The sequence below is a fragment of the Mesoplodon densirostris genome, chromosome X (assembly GCF_025265405.1).
Source record: "Mesoplodon densirostris isolate mMesDen1 chromosome X, mMesDen1 primary haplotype, whole genome shotgun sequence".
Classification (NCBI taxonomy): domain Eukaryota; kingdom Metazoa; phylum Chordata; class Mammalia; order Artiodactyla; family Ziphiidae; genus Mesoplodon; species Mesoplodon densirostris.
The window spans coordinates 20,885,029-20,912,483 of record NC_082681.1 but is presented as its reverse complement, the minus strand read 5'-3'; the positions used below and the strand labels follow the sequence as shown (position 1 = coordinate 20,912,483).

Sequence of the window (27,455 nt, the reverse complement as noted above, 5' to 3'; positions counted from 1 at the left end):
GGAATAAGACCCCTCCAACCCTATCCTGAGTCTCCTGGTCTTGGCTCCACTTACTTGTCTACCTCTGCTACAAATCCAGGTTGTGTGAGCATATGGGATGAGAGTCAGAGCCCATATCCCATTCCTGAGCTGGCTACCATGACAAGGTGGCGTGGAGAGGGATGCACTGTCTAGGACAGTAGATCAGATATGGATAAAGAGGACAGTCTGTGTCCCGGGGGTATTCACTGGTAAGCACTGTGTTTCTAGCCACACAGAAAGGCAACCCAAATGGACTGATGCACACAAACAGACGCTTTTGCCCCCAACCTGGCCACCAGGACAAGAGCTTCTTAATTCCCAGAGCCACAGAACAATTCAGAAAGTCTTGGGAGGAATCCACATGACACAGAGCACCAGAGCCCAAATCATTCTGAGCCCATCTCAGAATACTGCCTGTTGAGAACAGCCAATTATTTATTGACTAGAAATGAATTTGATGAGCATAAAAGTATAGGAATGATTTAGAAAATGATTTCTATAAACTAAAAACTTTATTGTAAAGATAGTGGAACAATAGCAATAAGAAATAACAGATTTGGGGGAGAGAAGGCAATCATATCCCACGACCCCCATTTTTTTCAGTTTTTGCATTTTCCCTACGTTCCAGACCCAATCTATATTCATACTTTAATTACATACACATATGATATTTTAAAAATCGCTTATTATGTCTTATTTATACAAGTAGTACATATTCATAATGCACAAAATGAGAGGCAAAAAGACAGTTAAGACTGTCTATAATCCTACCAATCAGAGATAACCACTGTTAGTATTTTGGTGCATACAGTCCAATTTAAAAACTACACACACCCACGTATATGTATGTGCATATACGTACACACACACACAAATGCATACAGACCCCAAACATCCTATTTAAGAGACTGCCTTTTTTGGCTTAATAATAGATAGTAAACATATTTCCATATCAATAAATGCATCATAGTAAGATGACTTCTTATGACCTTTCCCAGCCTCATAACTCTAGAATTATTATTTTATTATCTAATTCTCACTGATATTGCATTAAAAATGTATGAAGTCATCAAATCATGATCCATTACTCACTGTGTGCCCTGCGTGAAATAGATTTTATGAAGTACATACATATCTATCATTTATTACCTGCTTATTCTGTGCCAAGCATTGTGCTATCAGCACATTGCAAATGTTCTCTCCCAAGCCTTTCAAATAGATACCATGTTTCCTGTTAGAGGAGGAAACTGAGGGAGCCTGGCAGTTAGAAAGTGGAGGGGCCCCAGTGGAAGATATACATCCATCTGACTCTCAAGCCTGCGCTTGTCCTCGGAGAGGCTAGTTTGGGAGTTGAGCCGTGGCTGTGTGTTATGGTTGGAAAATGGACGCATGAGTCTCAACGTGTGTGATACAGATAATAAATCCCACGAGCTAGGAGAAACTGGAGAGTTCCCTCTTGGCTGGAGTAATCAAAGAAAGCTTCAGGGGAAGGTGGAATCAGAGATGGATCTGGAAAGATAAGCAAGGAAGGCACTCTTTCTGGGATGGGGGTTGGGGGCAGTGGCAAGGGCAAAATCTTGGTGGGGGGAAATTGAACATCCAATGGGCTTGGCCGAGTAAGGACACTAGTCTCATGAGAGGAAAGGGTCTGCCCTGGCAAAGAGTGCAGCTGAAGAGGGATGACTGCACACATGGTCCTGCCCAGTGTCAATGAGAGCATGCTCTGACAATATTTGGGAAGCCAAGATATGTAGAACATCTGTTTCCATATGGTTAGCTATGGATTGCAGAACTTGGAAATCTTGCGACCTTTGGAAAGAACCAGACTACGTACTAAGGGATTAAAGTTTGAAATGTCATCTTCCATTTCTGTCCAAATGAGGCTGAGATATTTTTTGAAGAAAAAAAAATAGCTTTCCGTGACTGGTTTCTTGCACAGTATCTGAATGATTCGGATCACCGGTTGACTCGATGGTTGCCACTAAATGCTGAGACACAGATCAAATCTGATCACGTAGATTTTCAGCATCAAAGACAGATCCTGATGCTCAGTGGCAGGAGTCGGTTTTCAGTGCTGAGCAGGATGCTTAAACCTCTTCTTCTGATTAGCTTTGATAACTCCATCCCTTTCAAAAGAAGTCTTCCTCTCTAGGGTTATCTATCATTTGTCTGATCCACCCCTAAAGAAGTAACTTTCTTTTAAACATCCTGTTTGATGGACTATACACATTCTAAAATTAGGCTGCATCTTTGGATACAAACCAGTTTCCTGATTCTTTGTGAAGGTACTGACTGTTTCAGTGAATTTTTGGCTAGATGACACCAAAAAACCAAACCAAAACAAAAACCCAAACAAAAAAACTTTAGCTGCATTTTTAATTTTCAACCCATTATTTTTTTAACATCTTTATTGGAGTATAACTGCTTTACAATGGTGTGTTAGTTTCTGCTGTATAACAAAATAAACCAGCTATATATATACATATATCCCCATATCTCCTCCCTCTTGAGTCTCCTTCCCTCCCACCCTCCCTATCCCACCCCTCTAGGTGGTCACAAAGCACCAAGCTGATCTCCCTGTGCTATGCAGCTGCTTCCCACTAGCTAGTTATTTTACATTTGGTATCAACCCATTATTTTGATGACAAGTAGATCCAGTCTGAAGATAAGCAATAATTCCTGTATTTGGCTCACTTCAACGACACAACAAGAGAATGGTTCAAAGGTCAACTATAAGAGATTGGGTATGGCTTTAAAGTTCTCTTTGAAACCACAGGAAAGGCAGTGTTACTCTAGACCCTGTCTGAAATGTTTGGCTTCGATAAAGCTGAGAGGCTCTTGGGAAGGCAGGATGCAACAGAGTCTTCTTTGGAAACCGGCACTTCCCCAGTTTGCTCTTAGCATCCAACTTTTATCACTAATCAGAGCTGGCACTTATTCATAGAGAAGGTAGAAAGAATGTGAACCCTCAGGCCTGCCCAGAAGGGTGGACGGAGTGGTCTGAGATTCACAAGGTGACCCAAGTTGAGGATTACTTTGGCCAAGTGGCTTGGACTGCTATTAATCCTTGCCGTCTTCAGATGTGTGGTAGTGAGCCATCGGCTGGAATATGATTAATCCTGTTTTGTAGCAGGGACAACACAGAGATTCCACCCAGATCTCATATAATGTGCTGGCCCTGGAGCTCAACATGCTCTCTCTTTCTGTAATAATTCTCAGTCACAGAGCATTCTACTGAGTTTGAAAATTATTAAGCTCAGTTCTTGAGGAAGAATGGAAGTGCCACCATCCAAAGCTCAGTCTTAGAGACCATATACCAAGAGCCCACAACCCAAATCTTTCCATTTCACACAAGAAATACTCTCAAAATTTGGCTTTCCCTGTCAATTCAATCGGTGTGGTCCTATAATCTAGTAGCAGTTAGAAGATCTGAAATCGAGTTCTGACCCTCATTAGCTGTGTGATTCTGAGCAAGTCATTTCAATCTTTTGGGCCTCCATTTCTCATCTATGAAGTGAATATCTATATATCTGCCCTGCCTATCCATAGGTACTGCTGTATCAAATAAGATCATATACATAAGAGTACTTCAAAAACCACATACCATAACAAGTACAAGAGTTTATTATAATTACTTTGGTTTTTTGTGGGATATGTTATGGTTTTGTTGTCAGTGAAACCTGAATAAAAATTTCTAATACAGAAATAATATGTTTTTAAAAAACAAGCATTTGGTACATAGTGAAGATCTGGAAATTTGGGCAGAAACTTTGAACACTATATGGGGATCTATGTTCCCAAAAGTTCATTTGAGATAAACCAATAAAAAAGAGACTTTCTTACTTTAGGAACTTCCAAATGCCCACCTTGGCAGATGGGCCCCAGCTGTCAGTGACAATGGGACCCTTGAAACGTTGCCAAGAGCCTACCACCCAGATGTTCTATGTATCTGTTCCGCGTTTAGAAAACTCCTAAACTTTCCAGAAACTACCTAAGATACTTTAAGGTGTTATTTACTCAAGGCAATGGCACAGGAAAACAAGCTCAGTTCAAAGGGAAAAGTATGCCTTTTGAGCTGAAGATCTAGAGCAAGGGCTGGCAACTTCTCTGAAAAGAGTCAGACATAAATTCTTGTTCTGCGTACATAGGGGTGAAGGGAACCAAGGGAGCACAGGTCCAGAAGTAGACAAGGGTCACTTTGACGGGCCTCGTGATGATTTCCCACATACACTACCATTCCAAGATCCATTTGAGCTAGTAAGTACCTCTTTCTTTTAAAATGCAGTTAATCTCTAGGAGGATGAGAGTCCATCAGCCACTCACACCTTAGTATAAATGTCTTTAGTTAGTACTCAGTAATATTCTCTTATCTGAGATCTGTAACAATGTGACAATGAAAAATTTGATTGAGAAGTACTTTTAGAGCTTGGGGGAAGCTATAGGTCTGAGTAGATCGTGTCAGAGGGGGCATCACACGTTTTCTGTGGGTAATATAAAGAAGGGCCACCAGGAAGCAAGATCAAGGTGTAAAAGTGGAGAATGAAGGGAACTCAGAGACCCAGGAGAGGTGTCAGCTATCCTTACAGGCTGGTGAAAAGAATAAAAGCCTGACACTTTTGGTGGGCAAGCTGTGGGTTGCCCATGCCTAACCTACAGAAAGTGTGGCGGGACTGAAAGTTAATTTGACTTCAAGGAGGATGGAGTGGAAGCAGAGGAAGCATGCACATGCTGGTACGCAGGCACTCATGGTAATCCAAGCCACTAGGACCCCAGAAGACCCTTCATTTAGTCTGAGCCGTAGGCACAGCACAGAATGGGGGAAGTTTGACCTTCCGCTCAGTGAGCCGTGGCTCACAGTCCATCAGCAGTGCTGCGCAGCATGCTTTAATTGAGGCAACACAAGGACACAATGTATCTATGCAGAGCGAGCTCACCAGGGAAAATGAAATCTTCAGGCCAACATCGATGTTTCTTTTTAAGTGGGAAAAGAGTGCAAGCTTTGCAAGAGTCCCAACAGATGGATAGCACTTTGAGCAAATTCAAATTTTGGATTAGGCCAAAATCCACATTTATGCATGAAGAAAATAAGATGGATGAGTGGATGGTAGGGGGATGGATGGGTCCGTATTTAGTGATAAAACAAATGCGTCAAACATTGGTGGTAAAATCTAGGCGACAGGGATAAGGATGTTCACTGTAAAAATAGTTCAAGTTTGCTGTGTGTTTCAAAATTTTCATAATAGACCACTGGGGGGAAAAATGATAATCTTCCTCAGGAAAAAAATCCACATTTGCAAAACTGATCATCTAGGGCATGGTAATTTTTATGGAAAAGGGTTTACCTGATTCATTTTTAAACAAGTCCATCCCTTCTGAGGAGTGCAGTACAATAACGAAGTGGCTGTAACCCTTGGTGAAATTGGATTAGCAGACTCTTCATTCCCAGGGAAAGAGGGAATGTGAAATACAGAGATTTCCAAAATTTCGGAGAAAATGCAACCAGGTTATAATAGTTTTTAATACAATGTCCCAAAAACCATCAAGAAAGAAAATATTCCTTCTGCTTTCTTTTTTTCTTCTTTTTTGACCGCACCATGCGGCATGTGGGATCTTAATTCCCAGACCAGAGATCGAACCTGTGCCCCCTGCAGTGGAAGCGTGGAGTCTTAACCACTGGACCGCCGGGAAAGTCCCCCTTCTGCTTTTTTTTTTTTTTTTTTCCCCGGTATGCGGGCCTCTCACTGTTGTGGCCTCTCCCGTTGCAGAGCACAGGCTCCGGACGCGCAGGCTCAGCAGCCATGGCTCACGGGCCCAGCCGCTCCACGGCATGTGGGATCTTCCCGGACCGGGGCATGAACCCGTGTCCCCTGCATCGGCAGACAGACTCTCAACCACTGCGCCACCAGGGAAGCCCCCCCTTCTGCTTTAAATGTCTGTTAAATTCTGCGCGTGCGCATGTGTGTGTGAGTGTGTGTGCGTGTGTGTGTGTGCGTGTGTGTCTCACATGCTCTTCTGTGGAAATTAGCATGATTTCTTTAACAAAAAGTGGACTAATACAAATCTGCACATTAAAGTGGGTTGAAAAGAGATCTTGTGAGCAGAATTTCCTTTCGGGGTGGGGACAAGAGCGAGAGACTTAAAAATGCAAAAAAATTAGGTAAGGAGACACCTTCTGAATGTAGCTTCACTCTGCTGGGATCCATCTGCATAAGTGAATGTCTTATTCTTGCTGCTTCTGCTCGAAGTCAGAAGACAAGAGCAGTGTCATCTGGGTTCTCCCGCTGCTGCTTGGAATAATGACACTGCGGTATGACAGACCCCCCACGGGCCATCCCACTGGATTTGCTCCTCTCCATACAGCCCATTTCACAGATGAGGAGGTAGAGGCTCAGAGTCAGAGAGGTCACACAGCCAGTCAAGGGGAGAGCGGAGCCACAAACTCGCATCGCCTGGCACTGGACCGCTGTCTCTATGGAGCCTGGACCAGGGTGTCTTGATTACTTCCTGCGGGTCCTCTGACTAAGCATGAGATGTCCAGCTATTCCACCACTGGTGTCAGCTATGACAAGACAGCTCTCCTTCACAGAGCTGAAGCCTTTGGGGGTATTCACTTTTCTGCCTGACTCTTATTCTTGGACTAAATTAATCCTGGAAAGGGCTTCTCTCCATTGCTCTAAGTAGTAAGAACCTTGACCTCTGCCTTTACTAGCCTGTTGCCTATCTGGCAGGGGCAAGACCATGGTACTGCTAAACGGCTGGGAACTGTGTGTGTTCTAGGACTTTCAACTACTAGAAGGCCAGAAGAGGCCCTTTTTAAAGAGGCCAGGCTCTGATAATCAGTACCCAGTGCACTGAGAATGTCTTCGTGGGATGGAGCTTTGCTTTTCCTTATAGGATTTGCTAAGCAAAGGAAAGGATGTGGTACTGTCAGAAGTGATCTAGTTATTGAACTAGGACACCTGTTCCCTATGTTTTTATACTCGGCATCATGGGAAAGATACTCCTCTTTCTAGCCCTGAACACAGGGAAACAAATGTATTGTGAATGTCCAAATGGCAGGGAAAATCCTGCCTATTTATCCAAAGGGATGTTTGGAGAAGAGTGATGAGAGTCGGCTTTGTTTCCTCCACTGCCTCTACCCCGCAATCCCCTTGGCTGATTTCATAAAGGAAAAGAGGAAGGAGAAAATCTGTTAGGATTTCTCAAATGACAAACAAACACGGCCATACTGATAGAAATACACTTTTTTCTATTAAGAAATCCGGTCATGGTAACAATTACATTTTTGAATTTATCATCATGTTTATAAAACGATACTCAAGGAAAGATTATAAGAGGAGATTTGTGGAAGGAATTCCTTCAGCCCAGTTCTCTTTAGGAATGCCTCGATAAGCAACATTAGCCGTATTGCTGATGTTTTTCTGTTGAACTTTGACAGGAAGATTTTATAATTACTGCAAATTGAAGGAGAAGGTCATCTTCTATTTTCCAATTTGTGGTATTAGTGCTTTCTATTTATTAAGTTCTCCATGCCACCTAGTGTTTCTCTGAAGAAATACCAGATTCTTAGGAAATACCCCCAGTCCTGTGCAGGACTTCAAGTTCAGGTTGTCACTCGGTTACACCTGTATACACAGACATGCTATGTGTGATATCAAAATTGGACGAAAAGATTGCAATAATCTTCATCATTTCACAAGTAAACATCGATACAACTGACTAAACTCTTCTTCCTGAACAAAACATCGGCTTTTTGCTTCTATAGGATACACTGACATCAAAGGTTCCTAGAATGGTCATGGTGGAAGACTTTCTAGAACTTTTGTCTACATCTGATCCACCACTGTACCAGAAAACCCTTGTCTACGGTGCAGTGTTTCACAGGAACTTCTCTGGGACTTTAACTCTGCTCTTTATTTATTTTTTTCTTTTAAAGTATTTAACTACGTGGCAAGAAAGCCAGGAGGGGACTGAAAGCCATCCCGAACCCCTGTGTTTGCCTGTGTGTGGCGGCAGCGTGCCCAGGAACAGTGGGCAGAGAGGGCTGAGACAGGGCCTGCTCTAGCTCTGGCAGCTGCTGGCCCAGCAGCAGGATCCAGGCCTTGTGGCTCACAGAGTTCTAGCTGGAGGGCTCGATTGAATTCCTCCTCCTTTCCTATCCCCGTCCAAAAAATCAAACTCTAACTAACAACGTCTATGATGCTGGCAACAACAAGGTTGTCCTTTTTGAAAATCTGTGTTCTATCATTTGCCTTTGGTGATTACCAAGGCCTTCAAAATGCTACCAAAAGCTGAGTGAGGACGTGAGGGGGTGGGGTTGAGGAACAGAGCCAGAGGAACTCAGACCAGGTTTCCAAAGGGACCTTGGCAACCCTGCGGAGGCCCTGCTCTGGGTTTACGGAAAGTAGTGGTTGTTATAATTCTAGCAAACACATGTCCTATGTTTTATACAACAGCCCCTATTTCAAATATTTCGCCTGGTCATTGATGTAAGCACACTTGGCCTTGGTCACACTGTGTGTCCTGATTTTTTTTTTTTTTTGAGAGGAGTGCTTGGAAATATGCTCACCCTCCCTTTAGGGCTGAGGTCTCATAAATGGTCCTGTTTCTGCCACCCTTTGGCAAATTTCCTCACAGTTGTCAGGGCCTGAAGGGCCACAGGTTGCTGAGAGGGTCGGGGCCTGGGAAATCAGCTGGAGAGGCACAAAGAGTTGGCAATGTTGAACTAGACATTTGGAGTCTATAAAACACATTCACTTTGGGCTAGTAAACATGAAGTGGATGGTAATTTGTTTTGGGGGTTTTTGTCCCCCTCATTTGCCAATCCGGACAGTCTACAAATCTTACTGCAACAGACAAAATACCATTAGCATGACCTTATCCAAACCCATTTGCTGAGAGCCAGGGAGCCAATGGTCAGAAGTGTCTCCCCACGAGGCCCAGAGGATCTCACCAGGAGGTGAGAGCTCCATTTGACAAACTGCACAGGCACTAGAGGTTCTGTCAGCTCTGCAGAGAAAGGCCAACATTCCTGCTGACCACGCAACATCATCCATGTCCTTAACAGGAACTTTGTCACCATAACATGGAGGCTTCAGTTTGGTTTGAGGCCCTGCAAATGGGGGACTGAAGGCCAGCTCGAGGAGGGGAGATAGTGCTGGCAAAGTGGGGGGAAAGCCAAAGAAAGAGAAAGGAGAAGGGGAGGAAGGGCACACAGGGCACCAAAGCAAGAGGTCAGAACTGAGGGAACCTTCCAACCAAAGCCTCAGGGTCAGGGCGGGCGCAGGCAAGATGGGGAAGGAGGCCAGTGTCGGCCAGGCCTCCCAGGCCTTGAAGCCACACCCACCAAGCCTCTCCAGCCCAACTGAAGGAAAAAGATAAATGAGTCTGTTTTAGCACAGGGAGCGCTGCTCAATGTTCTGTAATAAACTAAATGGGAACAGAATTTGAAAAAGAATAGATACGTGTATTGGGTTGGCCAAAAAGTTCATTTGGGCGTTTCCCATTAAGATGTTACGGAAAAACCCAAACAAACTTTTTGGCCAACCCAATATGTGTATAACTGAATCACTTTGCTGTACACCTGAAACTAACACAACATTGTTAATCAACTATGCTCCAATCTAAAATAAAAATTAAAAAAAGATAAACGAGTCTGCTCCTTCTTTAGTCTAATTTCTTTGAGCTCCATCATCACCACCTGCTGTCTCACTCTCTCTCTTTCTCTCCTTGAGAATCTCTTTCCTGCCCTTCTTCCTGCGCTCTCATCTCATTAGCATTCTCCCCCCTATGCCATGCATCTCTTCCTTTCTTTCTTCCTTGCCCATCTGGCAGTTCCCCCCAGTACTTTCTGATCCACAGAGTTTCCAGCAGCCACTTCCTTATTTCCCCGGGATCAGGTGTGCCAGGACCCCTGACCTCACAGCTGCTCCTGGAAACAGGACGCACTTCCTTCCCTTGGCCCTACCTGTCCTGTGGCCGCCATGCCCTGGGCAGCAAGGCCTCCCCTGAAGAGAGCTTGACCTGCTGCGTATAGGTGGCTCCGGCAGGACTCAGTCTTCTGAGTCTCACTGTCGTCTGGGGGGTTCGGGCCTCCCACTTGGGTAGGACCAAGGTTTGCTGCTCCACAGCCCAGGGCATTTGGCTCCCCTTCTGAAATTTCACAGTGTAGGAGCCGTGGCCTACGTGGAATGCGGGTCCTGCTGAGGGCCCCCGCCATGGGATGCCTACTGTAGCCTAATTGACATCAAAATAACAAGCAGAACATTCCCAACTGTTTAAAAAAAATATATTGCAAAGATGAAAAACCTCTGAGAAACTATTTCTGAAACGTCCATTCCCTGTGCTTACCTTCTGTGGCAGGGGTGGAGGAAAGAGGTCCTTCTGGGTTTTCTGCTCCATTGTGTTGATAAAATGGTTTCATTAAATGTTACCGTAGATGCATCTGGAGTGAAGAGAACCAGATCTAACTCTGTAGCCATCTCTTATTACTACAGAACATTCAGGGGAAAGATTCATTGAAAGTAGATTTTCACACCATCAGGATCACATGAGTCCAAAATGGAAAAATTTGAAATAGTCCAAACTTTGACCACTAGAGTCACTGACCTATTCTGTGCGAATCTGGAGTGAAGCCTGGTCCTCCAGAATCAAGAAAGGGGGCAATTAGATGAGAGGCTTGTTTGGGTCCAAGGGTCCAGCTGACTGCTTGTACAGTCTCTAAAGGGTAGGGAAGTGCCACTGAATGTTCAGCAGCCCCATTCAGGACAGTGTCCAGCTGCGTGAGGGGGTGGGGATACAGGGAGTTGGGGGATGAGGAAAGTAGGGGGGACGTCCCCAGCAGCTGCACTTTGCAACTGGGGAATAAAGCTCCAAGGCTTTTATCTTTCCTTCTCGTCCCTTCGTGTTTAATCTGGTGTTTCGAATTTCCTTCTTCATTGCATATTTGACAAACCCAACTACTTCAGAATCTAGGAGATCTTGTAAATAGCGTACTATATTTCCTTCTCCAAACCCAAGAGGCCTGGGCCCATTTGACCTCTGTGGTTTGCACAAAATCACCATGGGTCCCAGAGGACTATCTACAGTTGCAAGAGTTATAGCATCATTAAATTCCATGCTGAAGGGAGCAGCTGAATTCATCTAATCCTTTTCTAGATGACGCAACGGCTGTCCAGGGAGGTTGGGAGGCATGTGACATGTCACAGGCTGAGACCCAGGACTTGTAATTCCCAATCCTGGTTTTTTAAAGGCATCATCCTTCAAGTGGTTTGAATCCATGCTTGATTATTGGGAAGTACATGTAAAGGGCCATTCTCGTGCAGTGAACTTTCAGAGAATATATCTATCTCCATGGACATGGAACTTCCATTTAGGATCCAAAGAGAAATACAGGGATCCCCTGTCAGGTTAGCGATTCATGAAAACCCGGCCAAATCCCCATGAGTGCTGTTACATGAAATCTTAACAAGTGAGTCTCATCTCTGGCCAAAAGTTCCTACTGTCACTCTTCTAGGGGTAAAGCCACAGGATATTCTCTGGCTTGGCCACCCAAAGTCTGTAGCCACTCCTATGAGCACAGCACTAAAAAGGCAATGGTGGGGACTTCCTTGGTGATGCAGTGGTTAAGAATCTGCCTGCCGATGCAGGGGACACGGGTTCGAACCCTGGTTCGGGAAGATCCCACATGCTGCAGAGCAACTAAGCCCGTGCACCACAATTACTCCTCCCTCTTGCCTCTCCCTCCCACCCCCCCATCCCACCCCTCTAGATGGTCACAAAGCACCGAACAGATCTCCCTGTGCTATGCAGCTGCTTCCCACTAGGTGTCTATTTTACATTTGGTAGTGTATATATGTCCATGCCCAAGTGGCTCATTTCTGAGGTCAGTGACCATGTCTTGTTGTCAGGGTCCTCTGTGAGTGGTAGGGGACAGCCATGGAGCGTGCCACTACTGACCCATATGGTGTCTCCACCAGAGTTTCCTCAAGTACCAGGAAGAAAACGTAAATGGTTACAGTTGATGGACATCCATTTTTCTCTAAGGTGTTTAAGAAATAGATGATTTAAAGGAGTTTAGGCATGGCAGGCTACATCATGCCCACTCCAAAGATGCCCACAGCCTAACCCCCAGAGCCTGTTATCCTACAGCGCAAAAGGGACTTTGCAGATGTAATGAAGTTAAGGATCACAACTGAGGTGGAGAGATGATTCTAGATCATCCAGGTGAACCCATCGTCATTACAAAGACCTTACGAAAGAGAGGCAGGAGGCTCAGAGTCAGAGAAGAAGATATGACAATGGAAGCAGAGGTCAGAGAGAGATTTGAAAATGCTGGGATTTTGGCTTTGAAGGTGGAGGAAGGCATCATCCACTAAGACATGCCGGCAGCCTCTAGAAACTGGAAAAGGGAAGGAAACCGATTTTCTGGTAAAGTCTCCCAAAGGAACACAGCCTTGCCGATTCCTTGATTTTAGGAATTCTGTCCTCCAGAACTTTAGGATCATAAATCTGTGTTGTTTCAAGCCACTGCCTTTGTGGTAAGTTGTTAACAGTAACATTAGGAAATTAATAAAGTAGGTATCTCTCATGAGTAGGCTGGAATGCCCTCCAACAGGTCCTGTTCGTTTCTTTCTAAGAAGTAAGTTAACAGATCATTGCCATGATTTTACTCCTCCAAACAGGAATCTCAGAGGTGGTGGACAGAGGTGCATGCTGTTTTGATAGGAAGTATCATCTGATGTCTCTCGTTCCACTTGGAACTCAGGACCTTCTTTCAGCATTCTCAGTGAAGGTGCTTTCCCCCAGCCTCTCGTGTACTCTTCCTCAAAAAGCATAGCAAGTCAGGGACTTCCCTGGAGGTCCAGTGGTTAAGACTCCGTGATTCCACTGCAGGGGGCATGGGTTTGATCCCTGGTCGGCGAAGTAAGATCCTGCAAGCTGCGAGGCCAAAAAGGATAGCAAGTCATATCCTTCTCTGATTCTCCTCCTCAAAATCATTCAGTGGTTCCCCATCACCCAAGGGATAAAAGTTCAACTCTTCGGCATTCCATTCAAGCATCTGGCCCTAAATTGCCTTTCTGGACTCACCTTTCAGTGTTTCAAGCCTCCCCACATCCTAGGTTCCAGTCACATGGAGCTTCCTGCTCTCCCCTGGCCTTGCTCTAGTCACATTGTCCCATGTCCCTGCCTTGTTGCTGAGACACTGGGTCCCCCTGTAGATTACCAGCACCCCGCTTGAACCCCTTTGCATTCCACCTCACTAGATGTTTATACATTTGTCTGCCACCCGGGAGCATAAACACGATGAGGAGAGGAACAACGAATAAATAAATTTATAATAAGTAAATAAGTAAATTTCTTGAAGATCTCTTCTCTCTCACCTCTGCCCCCCAACCATGTCCCCTACACCACACACACAGAACCATACATATAGTGGTGACTCAATAACTGCTGAAAGAAGGAAGTGTGTATTGGGGTCAAACATGACAGAGCTGCAATGGACCAGCTTCCATATTTATCAAATGCTCTTTCCACTCTGCGAAGGAGAAAAGGTGATAGGAGCCAGGATTAGGGGCTGGAGAGGTCTGGGTTCAAATACGGGCTGTGACACATACTAGCTGTGTGACTCTAGGCTGGGTACTGAATATCCCTGTGCAGCAGTTTCCTCATTTATAAACTGGGAAGAATAACAATGATATGTACCTTCTTCCATAGGACTATGGTTAGTGTAAAGATGAAATATGTTCAAAACCCTTACAACAGTAACTGGCATGAAGGAAGCAGTATATATGTCAGATGTTATTGGTAGGATGATGATTATGATGATGATGATGATCGTATTTTTCAAAATTTTTACTGGAGTATAGTTGATTTACAATGTTTTGTTAGTTTCAGGTGTACAGCAAAGTGAATCAGTTATACATATACATATATCCGCTCTTTTTTTTTAGATCCTTTTCCCATATAGGCCATTACAGAGTATTGAGTAGAGTTCCCTGTGCTATACAGTAGGTTCTTATTAGTTACCTATTTTATATATAGTCGTGTGTATATGTCAACCCCAATCTTCCAATTTATCCCTCCCCCCTCTTATCCCCTGGTAACCATAAGGTTGCTTTCTACATCCGTGACTCTACTTCTGTTTTGTAAATAAGTTCATTTGTACCCCTTTTATTAGATTTCACATATAAGTGATATCATATGATATTTGATAATTGTATTATTAACAGTATTTTTACTGGATTAGCCTTTTCAGCATGGGCTAGTCCCTTCACCTCCTGGTGGCCTGCCTCAGTTTCCTCATCTCACCATGATAACAGCCCATACTTGTTTGGTTACCTTGAAGGTCACACTTTATTTAATCATGTGGAAAAATGACTTTTTTAAAAAAGGTGTGTCAATGGAAAGTACTAGGCAAAGGTTAGGCAGCCCCCGTCTAGTTCTGATGTTACTTTACCGCGTGCCTCTCACCAGCACACACCCCCCTGCCACCAAAATGGAATCCCCTCAAGTTAATGAAAATTAATCCTAACGATAATTTTTAAATTAAAAAAATCATTTTCTAAATAATAGTAATTTCTAAATCTTTTCCTTACACTGTAAACCACAGTGGAATTATCCTTATAAGAATACCCATGCTGTGAACAGCCCAAGGGCCTTTTTTTTCTTTTTGGTTTTTCTTTTTAACATGAGATCTGACATCAGTCTCAAAAGTGAGACAGGGTGGGAACTTTGTCAAGTTCAAGTCATCTCTGCAGCACCGCTGCTTTGCTCTGTTTTTAATGAGCTGACGTCCTCCTTTTGAGACCGAGTGAAGTGAACTTGGATCAGACCCTTAGTCTTGAAACAATGTGTCCTACCTTTGTTGAAGCCCAAAGAGCTTTTCTGTGCAAAGGCCAGTGTGTCTGAACAAATGGCATTCCGCGCATTTTCGCGGGCCTCGGCTCCAGCCTCAGCGGGATTCCACTGCATTCTTGGCAGTCGGGCTCCTCCGCTCTGGCAGGGGGTCAGCCCAGGGCCAATGGGGTCAAGGAACCTCCACAGGCTGCTTGGGCTCCTGTGTGCACGACTGACAGCTTGAGGCTGCGCTGGGGACGGAGAGGGTCAGTCTCATTGCTAGTTCCTGTCTGTCAGGAGGGGATGCGTGTGGGAAGGGACTGGGAGGGCTCCCCTTCCTTAGGAAGCCCTTGCAAGCGTCCCGAGCTGTGGGAAACACACTGAGAGAAGGTTAAGGCCACCGTGGTCCCAGTCCCAGCTGGCCCTCCTAATAAGTGTCCCAGGCCCATCAAAAGGCCCCATGCAGGAAGGAAATACTACGAGCAGTGCTTATGTTTGGGGAGAGGGATCGTGGGTGAGTTTCCTTCTGCTCTTTACCGTCACTGGATTTTTTCATTTATTGGAACAATGACTATGCAGTCTCCTGGAAAAGCATTGATCCACTCCACCCTGAAAGACTGCAGCCCTAGCGTGTAAAATTTCCCACAGTCGAAATGAGGATAAGGCGCCGATGTCCAGAAGGCCTCTTTGAAAATATGGGTGTGTGTGTGGAGTGAGCCAGGCTGGGGATGGAGGTTTCGCACGTGAACCCATTAGCACCCATGAACTTCTGACCTGGGGGTGGAGCATCTCCCTTGCTAGTCTGGAAGCCTGGACCCGGGGGCAGCCGGCCACAGGAGAGAACATTTTCGTTTGTGTGAGGCTAGGAAGGCAGTCTGGAAAGCAAAATGCAAAGCATGTGAGCAAATACTTTGTGTGTGTCTGTGTGTGTGTGTGCGTCCATCTGTCTGTCTGCTGCCTCCCCAAGTAAGAGGACAGTCACACCCTAAAGGAAGAGAAGAGTAAACATCTGGGATAAGAATACAAAGTTTTGCGGGAAAATTTAGGAAGCAGACCAGAAAGTGTAACTTCCAGGCCTGGCCCTATTTCCTCATTTATAAAATGAGCAGGTGAGGCCTGCACAGTCCGGTAAAATTGCCACTGGTGACGCGTGGCTATTGAACACTGGGGAGGTGGCTGGTCTTTACTGAGTTGTGTGGTTAGTGGAAAACACACACCAGGTTTCGGAGACTTAGAATGAAAAAAAAAGGATGTAAACTATCTCGCTAATTTTTAAAATATTGATTACAGGTTGAGATGATAATATTTGGGGTATATCAGGTTAAAGCAAATCTATTGCCAGAATCAGGTTCACCTGTTCCTTTTTTCTTTTGAATGTGGCTACTAGAAATTTGAAATTACCCATGTGGCGCATATTCTATTTCTCTTGGGCAGCACCGGCTTGCACAGTCATAAGTCTTAGAGCCCCTTAAAATGTCCCACAGAAATATCACTCAATACAAGTCCCACCGAAGTGGGGGGCGGGGGGCAGGCTGCTTCAGAGCATAATCTGAAGCAGGCTGCCATAAGCAGGGGGTTTCTTTGAAATCTCATGTTTTCAGTTTATAAATGCTTATGTGCTTGTTTGAATATAAAAATAACAGGTCTAAAAGGAAAAAAAAAAGATTTCTCTCCCTGTCTCCACTTTCTAATCGCTATCTTTAAGTAAGAAGACATACGTTTTCTCTGGTGGCTTCAAGTCCCACCCCATCGATAGCACACTGTCCTGGAGCCCTAGGGGTCTGCGGACCTCAGTTTGGGAAGCACGGGTGGTGATGTCTAAAAGGGCCCGGCCATCTTTCAGTTTCTATAGGAGGCTCCTGAGTTCCTAATTGCCACATGGCCCTTTTGTTCTGAGGTTCTCACCTTTGCTCCCCACCCCTTAGAGTTCCCGAGGCCCTGGTAGTGGATTGGGCCAAGTAGAAAGGACAGAAACAGCCTTTCTTTCTCTTTTGTAGCCCCAGAGAACTATGCACACAGGTGCCCCATAAATACTTGGCGTATTGAATGGTTCAGTAACCAGAACTGGGGGCCGGCCTGCCCCCTGCAGCCCGGCAGCCTGCAGCAGCTAGCAGTGTAAAAAGGTCTTTCAAAATGATCCTGCTTTGAAAATTCACTAGGGAAGAAAGCCTCCTCCAATCCTTCAAGGGAAGCGGGTGGGGGTAGAAAACAAATGATAAATAAGCAAGCAAGGTAAGAAATCAATCTGGAACCAGCACAATTCAGAAAATCATGGGATGCTCCATCACATAACTAGACGGTAACCCTTATCGAAATTACACCTCCATCAATGGAGTAAGTCGGGATGGATTGCTTATGAGCAAATTTCACATTTTCTCTCTCCTCACCCCGGATGAGGTCTCCAATGAACTTGGCTGCCTCTTTTTTTTTTAAACATCTTTATTGGAGTATAATTGCTTTACAGTGGTGTGTTAGTTTCTGCTTTATAACAAAGTGAATCAGCTATACATATACATATGTCCCCACATCGCTTCCCTCTTGCATCTCCCTCCCTCCCACTCCCCCATCCCACCCCCCTAGGTGGTCACAAAGCACCGAGCTGATCTCCCTGTGCTTTGCGGCTGCTTCCCACTAGCTATCTGTTTTACGTTTGGTACTGTATATATGTCCATGCCACTCTCTCACTTTGTCCCAGCTTACCCTTCCCCGTCCCCGTGTGCTCAAGTCCATTGTCTAGTATTGGCTGCCTCTTGTTGACACCTTTTTCCACCTTAATATTCCCTCTTAGACTAACAATTCTAACTGCCAACAGTGTCCAGCTCTGAGCCACTCACCAGGCTGCAGCCTTTGCAAGCCTCGGGGCAGAGGGATCCCACAACACAACACATCCTGGAACAGAACCCTTGGAAGTTACAAACATTTCCATCTGGTTGATTTGATAAATGGCCTTGAATAAACCTCCAATCCTTGAATAAGCCTCCGCGTGGGCTGCAGTTAAACCACCATCACTGAAGGGTGGCTTTATTCCCTAGAGGAGAGTGCCCAGATCACTGGCCCTCCCCCCAGCTCTCAGGCCATGAATAAACAGGAGCTGGGAGCTGGGGCCTGGTTGGGGGGTGAGGTGGGGGAGGAACTGAAGTTGTTTCCAGCCCTCCATTCAGGCCTTTGTGGTCATTACGTTTCCTTGGGAGTTCCTTTGCTTGGAGACCCAGGGAGCTGCTTCTGGGTACAGAGTCGGACTTACCTTCAGGCTCACATAAGGAAACCTGTGTGAGCATGCTCCGTGGGTCAGAAAGAACCCGCTCAGCTCTTCAGCAGTTCTGGAAACTCTGAAGGGCCGCCCTTTGGTTTAATGAGCTCTAGACAGCTCACACCACCCGGGTAGGTGGGCCTTTGACCTTCACTCAGCTGGCTCCCTGGGGGGAGACAAACTGAAATGCTTCTGAGTCAATATGGCCCCTTTCCTGTGAACATAAAGCAAACTGGAAACTCACAAGAAAACCCAAGTCACATGAGTGCACAACCATTGGACAAAAGCAGTGGTCTTTCTCCTGTGGTCAAGGAGGACGTCTGCTGGTGTAACGCAGGAAGTGTCATGGTGTTTGTGGCACTGAAATAAGTCCCACAGATTGATCTAGGGCTAAGCTCCGTCACATTTCTGGGAAATGAAGTGCTTCTTCTCTAATCACAGAATATGTGAAGTGGAAGGGCTTTTCCTTAGCAATAAGCCCAGTTCCTTCTTTGTAGGTGTGAAGAAACAGAAGCCCAGAGGAGGAGCAATTATTTGCCTAGCTATCTCCCAGCAAGTTAGTGGCACAGGCGGGATGTGAATTCAGCTCTCCGAGCTCAGCAAACACATCAGAACACTTACCGTATGCCTCGCGTGGCCCCTAGGCACTTGGAAGACACTGAATAAGGTAGATGTGGTCTCTGCTCGCTCGAAGCTTCGCATCTATTTTTTACAGCTTTGAAATGGAGCATAATTCCAATCAAGCCTGGCAGAATCTTCAGAGCCCTGTTTCCACCAGCAGGTGGGAACTAAAATTAGTCCCGCTACCCCGTGGCTTGGGCTAGTCCCTGAGCACAGACGAGCTTGTCAAGCTGTAGCCTTCCCCTTCAACTTGCCACCGTTCATCCATCAACAAATATTTCTCTCTTTTAAGAAACATTTGATTTATATTTTCTTTTCTTTTTGGCCTTGCCGCCCGGCTTGTAGGATCTTAGTTCCCCGACCAGGGATCGAACCCGAGCCCTCAGCAGTGAAAGCGCTGAGTCCTAACCACTGGACTGCTAGGGAATTCCCTTAAAAACATTTTAAAACAATTTATTTGTTCAAATCAGAATCAACCTCCAATTCATTCATTGCAATTAATCGATACATTTCTTAAGCCTTTTAAAATCTCTCAGGTCCCCCTTTCCTCTCTCTCTCTCTCCTTTTTTCCTTTAGCGTTTGTCTTTTCCAGTTTCCCACAGTCTGGATTTTACTCATGGAAACATACTGCTTTGTTCCCTAGATTTCCTGTCAATTGGAAGTTAGAATTAGAAGCTTGATCAGGTTCAGGTTCGATTCTTTTGGCCTATTCCTTCATAAATGGTGGCGTGTAGGTCATCAGGAAGCACACATTGTCTGCTTATCACTCTTCTCATGATGTTAATGTGACCGATGATCAAGGCCTGGACTCATTGATTTATTAGTGGATGCAAAATTCTGACACCCCCATTCTGTCAGTCTCTCTTCATTTATTAGGTGGAATGCTTGCAGTAAAATGAATCTTTGCCTCATAATATATTTTGTTCCCCTGGGGTATGGTTTACGTAGGAAAGGAAGATAAATGCTTGATTCTTTCTTTCTATTCACCACTTTTCAGATGATTTAGTTACCTAACATCCTCAAAGGGGACCAACGAATTTATTAATTTTTTGTTCTTGTTTTGTTCTTTAAACTACATTATGATACTATGTATTGTCATGGATTGAAACGAAAAATTCTTGATCTCCTACTCCATGTCAGGCATTGTTCTAGGCATTGTTCTGGAATAAGTGCCTGAACAAGACAGACCTGGGCCCCTCCCTTGTGGAGTTGACCATCCAGGGCTTGCTCTATGACACGCTTTCCCACTCTGCTCCTTTAACAGGGGATATTGCACCAGATGCTAACATATGACCATCCCTGTGCAGGGCAAAGGAAATGAGCTGAGAATTGCGTCGTCATGGGGTTTTCCTCAGTTCCTTCTCAGCATAATCCCTGCCCTCAAAGGCTCAACTTTTGTCACATCTCCCCGCTAATCTGTCCTGGCTGTTCATTTGAAACAGGTTTTATGGAGAAAATTATTAAACAAGAACAATCTACGCCATGTGATTTCCTTCCCCTTCTGGATCTCCCAGAAATAGCCTCTGTTGCCAGTCTCTGTCCCACGCAAGCAGGTAGAAGGTTAGGCTTTTTCTAGAATGCTGTGGTCCAGGCATCTATGACCAGACCCCATCCCATCGCCTGCACCCCTCCCAGAGTGGATGGGGCCCTGCCGTGCATCTGTGAGGGAGCGTCTCTGCCAAGGGGCAAAAACCCAAGTTGCCAGTACAAGACGCTCAGCCACCCAAAGCCATTGAGAGGAGCTGTTCGTCTCTCTAGTATGCCTGGCTGCGGTGAACAGATGATCTTTTAATTATTTATTTTGGTCCCATACACGCTTAGAACTTCGCTGCAAGGTCAAAGCAACAGCCCACACAAAAGTTGGCTAAACATGTAAGAGATGGAAAATGTTGATGGTGGCAGCTAAATATAGACACACATATGGGTGGATTCCGGAAACTGCAAAGCAGTGAGCCTGACATTGAGCCCCAGCAATATTCTGGACCACATTCTCAAACAGGTGGCTTTTGCATATTTAGAAAAGAATGTGGATCCCACACACTATTGGGCTTGAAAATGTTAAAGAGGAAACCTCTGAGCAGCTCCAGTCAAAGAGCGATGTTTGATGACGGGAAGCAGGAAGGCCATAGTGCTCCTGCTTCTATAACAACACCTGCAGGAGGTGTTAAATACAGGACATCACGAAGATCACGGAAAGTACTGAGAATGACTGAACCTACAGCATAGGTTATATTTTGCAACAGTGTTCTCAAACAAAAATAAAACCAACAACCTAGAATAGCTTAGAGTGGGTTTCTGATGCTGACTTTTTGGGTTTTTTAACGTCTTTATTGGAGTATAACTGCTTTACAATGGTGTGTTAGTTGCTGCTGTATAACAAAGTGAATCAGCTATACGTATACATATATCCCCATATCCCCTCCCTCTTGCATCTCCCTCCCACCCTCCCTATCCCAGCCCTCTAGGTGGTCACAAAGCACCGAGCAGATCTCCCTGTGCCATGCGGCTGCTTCCCACTAGCTATCTATTTTACATTTGGTAGTGTAGATATGTCCACGCCACCCTCTCACTTCATCCCAGCTTACCCTCCGCCTCCCCGTGTCCTCAAGTCCATTCAAAAATATGGAACGCTTCACGAACTTGGGTGTCATCCTTGCACAGGGGCCATACTAATCTTCTCTATATCATTCCAATTTTAGTATATTGGAAGCCAGCACCTAATGCTGACTTTTAATTCCTTCCTCACTTACAAAACAGTGAAGGCCCTGCTCCAGATTTTCTGGTCCAATAAGTACCCTTCCTTACCTGCACGTTCTAAGCTCTGCTGATCCTCTGTGTGTTCTAAACTGTATTGTCTTCCATGATAGTCTCATCAACAAAATGGTGAAATGTGGGCTGGATGATAACATTTAAGGAGGTTTGCACCTGGTACATTACCTCTATGCAGGGAATCGATCGATGGTGACATCGGGCTGCAGGGAAGAGTGGGACCCTCCAGCCCTGTGCGATGTACATTCTTTGTCAAGGAAAGATCAAGTAAAGAGAATCCCTTGATCATATTTGTTTATGAGCCCAAGCTGACAGGGCTAGCGTGTACAATTCTATATATGTAAATACACACAAACTCCTAACCCAAACCCATTAAGAGCTGGAAGAATTGACCTGTTCACATTCCTGCTCTGAAGGGGACTCCCTGCTGGTTGAAGATTCCCTCGCTCTTATCTGCTTGATCTCTCCCCCAAAGAAAGAGAGGAGCATACACTTCTATAGCCCCTCTGTTCTCCCTCCAGATAAGCCCTGGGAGAAAACAATAGCGAATCAGTATCCATTTCATTCAAAGATCCTGGGAAAATGAAATTCTTCATAGAGATCATTTCATGTTAAAGCTCTCCATACCATACTCACTTGAGGTCTGAAGGAAGTCGGTGTAACAAAATACAATTTGAGCACAAATCTCAACATTCTTACTATAATTGTTTGCTCGACAACAAGGCGTTGCTGTTAGGAAATTGGTTAGGTCAATCCTGTCGTTGACAAATCCATTACTGAGAAGATAGGCCAAGGAGGACAAAGGAAGAGTGAATTCGAAATGCTGGCTCCGCTCAAACAGCCTCACCTTCAGCTGCCCCCCAGCCCGAATGGCCCAGGTTTACACAACTTAGATATTACATCCCTCCTCTGTTGTAGAAGCTACTTCAATGACATTGATAAATCTCCTTGAAGCTTTGGCCCACGCAGCACTTGTCAAAGAAGATTCAAACAATTCCTTCACTTGACTTTCGCAAACTAGCCCATGAAAAATGCCCAAGGAGCACTGCCCGACGTTTGGTTGCAACTTCTTTCTAAGAAAGCAGCAAACTTTATGAATATGTTGGTTGGAACTCACCCACTTTTCTTTTAGTAACTTAGGTCATTCGGACTAGGAAAGTCCTTGGGCTGAGGATACGGGAACACACAGATTCTCCTCGTCTCTCTCTCCCCAGTGGAACTCTTTATTAAACAGGTGGTTATGTTTTTATTCCAGTATCTTATCAGCACCTTATTTTCCATGGAATGAAGAAGGCATTTGTTCAAACATTTTTGTACATACTGATCAGTTACGAGAAAAGTTGTGCCTTAATATACTCTGCCTGGAAAATACTTTCTAAGTCCAAGAAGAAGAAGTTGGCCTCAATTTCAATTCTAGCTTACAACTGGGAAGGAAAAACCCAGTTTATCCTGTTCTGAAATCAGAAAACCTAATAGACTTGGTAAATGCAAAACTTCATTTCTCTTTTCAGAGTCTCAGGAAAAAAAATTTGAAACACATGTACTGTGCCTGTACATGATCTTTTTCTACCCTCTCCCTTTCCTCTTTATTTCTCAACATTTTCACCTACAAATATGACTAATTTCTCCTGGATTTAGAAATGACTGGCTAATTATATGTGGATTTCAACATAGCATAAAGAAACCAGAAAAGGTTTAGAATGGTCTCTAAGTTCATTAATTAGGTTAACTTTGGTGAGTTCATGCTAGAGAAAGCAAAATCACAATGTATATTTTTACACACACATATATGCAGAGAGAAATCTCCGCAAAGGGTATATGAAGCACCTCCCATGCCATTTTTCCTCCCTGTGGTCACATCCAGGGCAGACTACCTTCAGATTTGTGGTGTCTCCTTAACAAGGAGGTGCTCTCCAGGAACAGTTTTGGGGGGGGTGCTTCACAGGAGAGTCCATTGAAAGATTCATGACCGGGATCAAAGTTCTCCACTCCCATTCCATTCGGTCACTGAAGAGGAGCAGGACTTCCTAGTTGTTCACCAGTGATCAGAGAACATGGCCAAAGAGTGGGTCCCCTAGGGGCACTGCAGACAGCATAGTTATAGTATTCAAGTGAGAAAATCAAGTACAGTCCTCAAGAAACAAAAATAAGAGCATAAGGCCCCAGCCAGAACAAAATGGAATTTGAAGCAATTAACCCACTAACTCAGCAACAAAATTAAAAAGACCCATTCAGATTCATGAGGGTTTAAGACACCCAAATGGTCATAAACCAAATGGCCTCCAATCTCAGATCCCCTTTGGCTACACTGCCATGCTGTCCAGCTTGAGGCTCAGACTCACAGACTGCAGAGAGGCAGAAAGGCTCCAGGGCATTTCTTTTTTTTTTTAATTTAATTTAATTTTTTAACATCTTCATTGGAGTATAATTGCTTCACAATGGTGTGTTAGTTTCTGCTTTATAACAAAGTGAGTCAGTTATACATATACTTATATCCCCATATCTCATCCGTCTTGTGTCTCCCTCCCTCCCACCCTCCCTATCCCACCCCTCTAGATGATCACAAAGCACTGAGCTGATCTCCCTGTGCTATGCGGCTGCTTCCCACTAGCTATCTATTTTACGTTTGGTAGTGTATATATGTCCATGCCATTCTCTCAATTCATCCCAGCTTACCCTTCCCCCTCCCCGTGTCCTCAAGTCCATTCTCTATGTCTGCATCTTTATTCCTGTCCTGACCCTAGGTTCTTCAGAACCATTTTTTTTTCTTAGATTCCATATATATGTGTTAGCATACAGTATTTGTTTTTCTCTTTCTGACTTACTTCACTCTGTATGACAGTCCCTAGGTCCATCCATTTCACTACAAATAACTCAATTTCATTTCTTTTTATGGCTGAGTAATATTCCATTGTATATATGTGCCACATCTTCTTTATCCATTCATCTGTCGATGGACACTTAGGTTGCTTCCATGACCTGGCTATTGTAAATAGAGCTGCAGTGAACATTTTGGTACATGACTCTTTTTGAATTATGGTTTTCTCAGGGTATATGCCCAGTAGTGGGATTGCTGGGTCGTATGGTGGTTCTATTTTTAGTTTTTTAAGGAACCTACCTACTGTTCTCCATAGTGGCTGTATCAACTTACATTCCCACCAGCAGTGCAAGAGTGTTCTCCAGGGCATTTCTATGGGAACCAGAAAGCCACACCAAGTTTGCCCATATTTTCACATGAAACAAAGTACAGGTTGAACTTCCCAGTTTGGGAACTGAATTCAGAGAATCACCTAGCTCGCTGCTGAACACCCAGCAGATACCCACCTGCAAATTCGTCAGGGTTTGCATATGTCGATGATTCTGTATTTGTTGCATTCCAGTAAGTATCTGAGACCAGTAACTATGTAAAATCTTGCAGGTAATTTTCCCAGTAATGCCACAGATGGCCAAATGTGGCCCAACATATTGAAAATCTCACAGTAAATTTATTCATTGTGTTTGTAGGTTTTTTTTTCCTTTTCTTTTTCTTTGGGGGGTATTCGTAATCTTTTAATATAAGCCACAATCAAAAGTGATGTTAACAATAAGGGCCACACTCAGGCCCTTGGCTACCCTTTCCCAACTGTGTAGAACTAATGTAATCCATTGAGTTGGCTTTAAAACACTGACCTGTAGAGCAGGTAGAAACCTTAGAAGTCCCATTCAAACACCCAAGCATTACCTACACATAGCGGTCCTTCTGATCCAAAGACAGCTTGCAGAGTGGGTTGGTGGTGGCGGGCGTCCCACTGTGCCCCCCTTTCAACCTGAGCTCTACGTCCACATACATGGGACCAGCACACCAACTGCACCAACCCACAAAAACTCCAATTAAGTTCTACATTGACCGTTTGTAACCAATATACAACGGTGGGTGTTGTTGCTCTTTAAAAAAATGATAGGGCTTCCCTGGTGATAGGGCTTCCTTGGTGGCGCAGTGGTTGAGAGTCTGCCTGCTGATGCAGTGGACACGGGTTCGTGCCCCAGTCCAGAGGATCCCACATGCCGCGGAACGGCTAGGCCCGTGAGCCATGGCCGCTGAGCCTGCACATCCAGAGCCTGTGCTCCTCAACAGGAGAGGCCCATGTACCGCAAAAAAAAAAAAAAAAAAAAAAGATAAAATATTAAAAATGAGATGACATGCAGTAGAAGCTATTATGGATGACTGGGCATACAGATGGAATCAACTTTCTGTTTCTAGGTAGCAACACTTGGACAGATCACTTTCTGACTTATTCTTGACTGCACTTGAAAATAAGCACACTACAGGATGAAGATGAGGGTATGGTTTGCAGAGAGCAAAGAAAGGAACTGCATTATTTAAATAATAACCAGGATCCCACACTTACAAACACACACACACACACACACACACACATTCTTATGTGACTGACCCCTCTCTCCATGGAAGAAGAGTTTATGGAATGAATGAATAAACGCATCAAGGAATGCACCAATGAATCAGCCCTACTTATGAAATACCTCCAATGCACTATAGTAAGCTTTGAAGCTTTGAGAGAAGAGTCTGGAAAACCCTAGTCCGTACTGCTTGGTTGGCAGTTGTGCTTCCTTCTACTTTTGTCATTTTCTGTATGTTATGCCTTGTATTAGCATGTCAGTTGCAGCTTTCTCTCTCCCATGTGCTTACATGATGCCTGCTGCTTGGATCAGCAGCCTTCATTATTTTCCCCTGCTCTTCATTGTGAGGCAAGGTCTGCAACTCAACAACAACCCCATATCCTTTTGACCTTCAAGGAGCCCCCTTCAGAACAGAGGCTCAAGCAGACCTCATCCTTAGTGGAGCTCCAAACCAACAACGGGCTGAGACGTTGGAGCCAGAAAAGCACTGTGGGCCTCAGACAATCCATTTTCGAGAGTAGGCAAAAACCCAAACACCACCTGTTTTCAATATGAGCGTCTCCATTACCAAACACACATTTTTACTTAGGTCTCAAATTAGGTGGACTGCTGAACCAGCCTCCAGTTCCCCAACAGCCCAGCCCTCTCCAGAGTAGGCATCCGCCTGTATAATCAGCTTGCCTGCGCCATGGTGGTCTGGCTGGCATCCACTCATGGTGCCTTCTACCCTGAGTCCTCGCTCAGCTTATCTGCAATCCACGTAGCCACCCGACAAGTCTGGCCGCATCGCCAGACAGGCTCCTGCCTGTTATAAAAACAGTGAGTAGGATGGGCCCGGCCCTCCCTTGGGGAAGCAGCCGAAAGTATAGACTAAATGGAAACCATCTTCCTCTTGGCCTGTCATGACAAGGTTGTGGAGACCATCTTGGTGGCATGTTCTCTTGAGGATGTGAAACAGTCCAGTGGCTGGTGTTTTTCGGAGCTAGTGAGTGATTTGGGAAACTTGGAAGTAGCCTCCCATGCCCTGCCCTTCCTCACTGCCCTCTCCTCAAATCCCGCAATGACGATGTCATTGCTTCCGCTGAAGACGTTGCTCCCTGTCAAAATGCAGAAGCTCCAGGAGGGAAAGCAGACCATCCGAGCCTTTAGGGTAGGAAGAGACTGCTACCTGGGAGGATGAGGGGGCCTGGGACAAACCTGGCCTTCCTTAGTTTTTTTTTTCCAGTTTCAGAATTTGTCTGTGAGAGATTGAGGCTCCAATGGGTCTGAGCACTGATCACGCCAGTGATGACTGCTGGAGAAGCAGGTCATGGGTGACAAGATGACAAAGGCCAATGTTGAAGGAAGCTGGATATGACCACCAAGCTGATAGGTCCTCTTGATGCAGCCTCACACCAGCCCACCATGAGTCCATGGAGTCATGAAATCGGTGACTTTTAACAAAAGAGCAGGACTTGCACTTCCAAGCATGCTGGCTCCTCCTCCCCAAGTACAGATGTGAAGCACTGTTCACGTGACCTGCCTTCAGAACCCACTTCTGAGTCGAGTGAGAAAATCT

The 27,455-nt window shown here is 44.9% G+C and overlaps 1 non-coding gene across 1 annotated transcript; it reads right to left on the bottom strand.

Annotated features, from left to right (window-relative positions):
- Positions 1-21,346: 21,346 nt before the first annotated feature.
- Positions 21,347-21,449, bottom strand: LOC132482851 (U6 spliceosomal RNA). Its single transcript, XR_009531010.1, has one exon. It is a non-coding gene; the product is annotated as a U6 spliceosomal RNA (small nuclear RNA).
- Between the last annotated feature and the right edge of the window lie 6,006 nt (positions 21,450-27,455).